Source organism: Zootoca vivipara, chromosome 3 (genome assembly GCF_965207765.1).
Source record: "Zootoca vivipara chromosome 3, rZooViv2.hap1.1, whole genome shotgun sequence".
Taxonomy (NCBI): Eukaryota; Metazoa; Chordata; class Lepidosauria; order Squamata; family Lacertidae; genus Zootoca; species Zootoca vivipara.
Window position 1 is genome coordinate 64,596,197 of NC_142586.1, and position 6,010 is coordinate 64,602,206.

Below are 6,010 nucleotides of genomic sequence, written 5' to 3' on the forward strand. Positions count from 1 at the left end.
GAGGCCGGCAACTTCCGGAAACAAATGAACCGGCTCCGCGTCCACCAAAGAGTTAAAACAAAAGTGGTCAGTACGGACCGCCCTCACTTCGGGGTCACATTTGGACGTCGTTCTCTGCCGGGTAGGAACCGCGTTGGCAAATCACGGAAGCGCTTCATTCCCGAATCTCTTTAAGCGTGTTGGACCATGGCCAGGGAATACCCAGGTTCCAGTCCACACATTACACGCACACACCGGATACGAGGCTCACTGAGTGGGCTTCTGCAGTCACTCAGCCGAGCCTACATCGCAGGGTTGTTGTGAGGATAAGGTAGGAGTGGGAATTGCAAGAGCCGCGCGTGCTGCCCTGATCTCTACGGAGAAAAGGCGGGAGATATATGGGAGATAATAATGCGTGGGCTTCTTTTGCTGGCACGGGTTGTCAAGTGTTCAATCGGGCACTGTTGTGCAGGGCTTGCGTTGCTACGGTAGTTCCCATTCACTGCAACGGCAGCAAAATCCGGGAAAAAACGAAAAGATGCGACCATAGCTGCCAAGTTATCCCTTTTTTACAGGGATTTTCCCTTATGCTGAATAGGCTTCCTCGCGAGAAAAGGGAAAACTTGGCAGCTATGGATGCGACTCCCGACGCGAGGGATGTCAAACTTTATATAGAAATGAAACATTAGAGAGAGGTAACCCAATTAGAATTGTTGCCTCCCAGTTTGTGGGGTTCTGGCTGGGCAATTAATTGAAAGGCGCTGGGATGATTGACAAAAACAGGTATTTGTTTACCTGTGTTGGTTGTCAATTTTTCCATTGTTATTTTTTGAACCACCAGTTTAACGGCATACTAGATTTGCACAAAACAGCAGCTTAAAAAATAAAGTGTGTGTTGCACCACAGCTAACCAAGGAGCACCTCTCAACAGAAGTAGAAGTAAACATGAGGGTAGCCAGAAGGGTGCAGCTGCCCCCCCCATCAAGTAAGTAAGTAAGTAAGTACTGTAAGTAAATTTATTTAACTAACTAACGGACCAACCATGTTGCAGATAGCTCGGTTCTGCCCCCTAACATAAAGCCTGCCCCCGTAACATAAACCCTAGCTACGGCCAGTGCTTTTTTCCTAGAAATGAGGTGCCAGGACTCACCATGAAGTTGTTGCAGTATGTACCACACTTTTCAACAACACAAAGAAATGACGGCACTACGTACCCTTGAGTACCCCTGAAAAGCACTGGCTATGCCCATAGAACTAAACTATATTGTTTTTGTGCTGGGGATTGTAGTGGCATGCACAAATGCTTCAGCTGAATAAGTACTACCGTTAATGCTGCCTTGTGAATGACCAGTGTGCTTATTTTACATACATTTAACCTTTATGTAGTTGTCAACATCTGGGTTTTCGTATTTGATTTTTCTATGATATTGTTTAGATTTTTCTTTCTACACCTTCATGTGTATAAATACCTAACAACTAAGGGATAACACTTCATGCATGCATCTGATGAACTCTAGTCAGTGAAAGTTTATGTCATGAGGTTAGATTCAGACTTGCCCTTCTGCAAACTGAACATCTCCTTCTGTGGGTGGAAGGACCAAGATCTGGAGAGGAGGCATACTGGGAAAAGGTGGTGGTGGTGGGGTTTCCCACCAATTTCCACCTTTACTTCCTCCTGAAGCCCCAAGCCCCATCTCCACCCCTTCTTTAGTCAGGGTGCCCTGTGAGCAGAGTTCCAATGGATTTTGCAGATCCGGCTCTATGCTGTTCCCTAACATAGCAATTGTTTACCCAGAAGAAATAGTTAATATACTTGAGCCCTGTATATGAACTCCTATATTGCTGTGTGACTCAAAATACAACAGTATATTCTAAAATGAGTCCCTTTTCTAACTCATTGCACTGATCTGCTCTTGGGGTCAAACAGATCCTGGTTAAGTCAGAGATGGAAAAAAACCTGATGTATTAGACAATGACTCCCATTTAAAGTGTAAAATATAAAATTTTATTAATAATTATTGTTCATAGTACAGGGGTACAAGTATACAGAGAGAGTGCCTGTGGTCTGTAATCACTCTCCCCCAGTGTTCATTCCTATGGGGTCTCACTCATTTTCCCCTTCAACTCAAAATCTCTCAGAAGTGTGAATACAAAAAACAGCAACAGTACTGTACTGAATTATTAACATGTCTTGTACATTACCTGCTGCATCAGCAAGTGTTGTTAAGAATTTTACTAGTTGTAGACGCTTTAGATCCCAAGACCTTGGATATTCCTCCCGCATTCCTCAATTCACTTTAATTGGGACACATCAGAAACCATATAAAAAGTATAGGAAAGGGGAGATCAAACGGTACAAAACAATGAATCCTCTTCCAGAGAATAAATGAAGAACGATGTGGGCAGCATGTGTGATGGGGTGGGTGGGTTACAGTATAGATCTTAACTTCCAGGATCTGATTGTACTCCTAGAGCGGCACTTTTCCGCCTCCTTCCTGTTGCAGCACTCTGAGCCCCTGAAAAGACACTCTTTTAGGTTGGGGATTCTCCAGAATGGCACAGGAAATGGCAAGGGGGCTAGCATGTTAATGGAGAACTAGTGAACTAGTGAAATTAAGGACACCCCCCCCACTGGTTTGAGTAAGCAGAAGCACCTTCTGCTAATACAACAGCATCTATGGATTCAGGTTTATGCCCCCAAATGCCTAGGAGGGTTAAGTTGCTGTCATAAGCCACAGTCCACGGAGCACCCTTACTTATAAACATTCAGTAAAAAGATTACAGTTGGAATAAGAAATATCAACAGCACTTAGATGAATGAGAGACATTTGTGGGCTTTTGCATGACCACAGTGTATAGATAATTTATTCACAGTCATTTTTAAATAAAAAGTTTCATATTTATTTCATATATGTGTGGCCTCATGAAAATCCAAAATCCAGGAAGTAAATACAGTTAAAATCTATTTTCGCCTGCAAGTAATAAGTATAGGTAGGCGTTTGTGTGTTTGTTTGTTTGTTTTAAAGTTATTGTATAGCGCATGCACAATATGGTAATCTTTTTAGAAGTTTAATCATTGGCTGCTCACATTTTGCAAATATACTGAGAGCAATGAGATTATGTTACCGTCTAAAACATTGCCAGTACTACATCAGTTTCATAAAACAGATTGAGGTATGCAAAATTGGCACAAATAAACTCTGGCTGTTTTTGCAGTCACAGGTTTTTGACACCAACAACCTGCATGGTTCTTTTAATTAAAAAAATGGCAAAAGGCATACATAGCCTATGCATTTAAAATATATATCCACTCCTAGAAAGAACATTTGGAGTGTTGTATGGTTAGTCTACTGACCCCTTAAGAATAAGGACATAGACTGAAATGTTAACACAGTCTCATTGCAATAACACACTAACCAATTTATGAAAAGTTTGTTTAAATGCTATACATTCCCCGCCCCCCGCCCCCACATACAGATACTATGAAATCCTATGCTAGAATTCAGGGTGGTGTTTCTGGCCCTTATAGTTAGTTTTCATTAAGTTTCCTCAGAAGATATATTCTGTCAAACTGACAACTCGCCTACTGTATTAAAAGTATCTTATAAAGATAGCTTCTGATTAACAGGTCACCATCAAATAGTAATGTTCATCAAAATATGAAGTCTAAATATTGAAAGTTGTATACATGCAGTATTCTCTAATTACATAGTACCTAGTTGTGTGCACCAGAGATAATTGTGTTTCAAACACTGTAACAAACCTGAATTCACACCATATAAATATATACAGAAAGGTTGCTATATATTCAGAGTACCATAGTAAATATGACGTTAACTGTGGTGCTCTTGATATGCAAAGCCACAGTTAAATCAATTCTGGTTAGGAAAAAAACACGTATCTTACATTTATTTCATTCACAATGAGAATTTCACAGTAGGAGGAGGCATTTCTCTGTCAGGTCCACTCCCCTTGCCCATTCCCACCCCCCTTTAGGAAAAAAGATCTGTCTTTGTAAACATCTTCAAAGGTATTATTCTATCAATATATCTTTAAAATTTATTCATAATGGTAAATAACTAACCAACATGAATAAAATATATCATAACACAATAACACTTTTCAGACAAAACAGATATTTATTAAAAGAATGTCCTTTATAAATAATTCATATTGCATTTTAAACTACAGTTTCATAAACAACAATATTTAAAAGTGCTGATTATGGTAGGATAGTCAGCAACGCCAGTGTAAACAGACCTTTTATGTTTTCTGCTTTGCAGAATTTCCTCTTATTTATTTATTTATTTATTTATTCTCTCTCCTCTTTTTTTTAAACCCCCATTTTGTCAAACACTACCACAGTTATCCAAAGAGTTGCATAGGGAATAAAGAATAGCCCTTTAAAGTCATTATCTCCTGAATTCTATATAAATTACAAAAAAACCCAAATGAGCTTAAGAAACAGCTAAATTGCCTGCAGCTCCCTCCCTCCCCACCTAAAAGTTCTACAGATTTCAAGTAAAATAATAAGCAAAAATTCCCCACGTCTGCCCTTTGACATGTGTTCAATAAATTAAAAATGAAGAGGTAGCAAAGGAAGGAAGGAAGGAAGGAAGGAAGGAAGGAAGGAAGGAAGGAAGGAAGGAAGGAAGGAAGGAAGGAAGGAAGGAAGGAAGGAAGAAAGAAAGAAAGAAAGAAAGAAAGAAAGAAAGAAAGAAAGAAAGAAAGAAAGAAAGAAAGAACCTTTTGGAAACATATGAATGGCCCAATCACCAGCAAAAAGGGATTTAGGAAGGGGGTATTTAGGGTACTCTGATATTCTGCTGGCATGGATAAAACGACTTCTGGTGCAGATGTTTAGGACTGGGGTGGGACTATCCAGCTCTGAAAGTTATTCTGCACCAACCAATACCTACTCCGGCAGAGAGTCCTTTTGGCCACTGCAATGGAGCTTCTGAGGACATCCTATTCAGCACAGCCCTGGGTCAAAAGCCACCTAAAGATGGGAGGGGGGCTGCGCCTCAACATGCTTGGTGGCCCTTCAGAGAGGTTGCCCTTCAGGAATAGCCTGCAAACAAGAGGCCAACATCTGAGAACCAAAGTCTACTCAGTTAACACCACAGTGAAGTTTATTTTAAACGAGGGCCAACCATGTCAACTGGCTGACATTAAGGGAGAAGAGTCAGGTTTTAGGTGGTCAAACAAAACAAAACAAAACAAAACAAAAAAACTCTTCGAAACTCTATGGCCTGCTTTTTAAAAAGTTCCTCAAACGAAATATGTCAACACTCACCACTGGTTTGAACAGCTGTGAAAAATGTGTGGTGTTTTCTTTCAATTTTTAGATTAGATATTTATTCGCAATGTCCAAGCACATATTTAAATCAGGAAACCACATTAAGCAGCTACCTACAAAACTAAACTAGCAGCAAAGGGAGTGTGTATATTCCCCCCCAGGGGACTCGACCATCACACAAGAGCCCCATTACTCACTGCCTGAGCTCACATGCAATCCAGAGGGGCTTGTGCAAAAAGATGGCCCAAGTAAACTTAAGGTGGTCGAACTACTTTGTTCCCTCTTTCATTCTAGTGCTTAAAGGAAGTTTTTTAATTTAAACGAAGAACAAAGATAATAGAACACCCACTGATCTCATTCTTGGGCCACTTTTTATTTTTAAAAATTAATATTTATTTAAATCTCTGTAAACTTTTTCTACTCCACAACAAATCCTTCAAAATTAGGCTGGTCAGAAGATAGTCTTCTTCAGCCTTTTTTATTTTTTAAAAAAACACAATTTGGTTTCAGTTTCTGGAAAAACACACAAATATTCCATTTCATATGATAGCACTTTTTAGAAAAAAATAACTGACAGACAAATAGTAGTCCTCAGTGTGGACTGAAATGCTACATCTAGGCATTTTTCCCTTAAAAAATTAAACTTTTTAATTAAAAAAAGAGTAAATTATCAACCATGGTTGTGTGTATGCATTATTATTTTTTGTTTTCTGGGTTTTTGTTTCATTTTGC

The 6,010-nt window shown here is 39.5% G+C and overlaps 2 long non-coding RNA genes across 3 annotated transcripts in view; one reads left to right on the forward strand and one right to left on the reverse strand.

Moving 5' to 3' along the window:
• LOC132591903 (uncharacterized) overlaps positions 1-6,010 on the reverse strand; it is a 337,077-nt gene that overhangs the window by 147,019 nt on the left and 184,048 nt on the right. The gene's annotated exons all lie outside the window — the stretch shown is intronic.
• LOC118081990 (uncharacterized) overlaps positions 8-6,010 on the forward strand; it is a 32,113-nt gene continuing 26,110 nt past the window's right edge. The window contains exons 1-2 of one of the 2 annotated variants that reach the window (XR_015948992.1): positions 8-310; positions 886-972. This is a non-coding gene — a long non-coding RNA (uncharacterized LOC118081990). The remainder of the gene's footprint in view (positions 311-885; positions 973-6,010) is intronic. The other variant, XR_004692158.3, reaches the window with a different exon arrangement.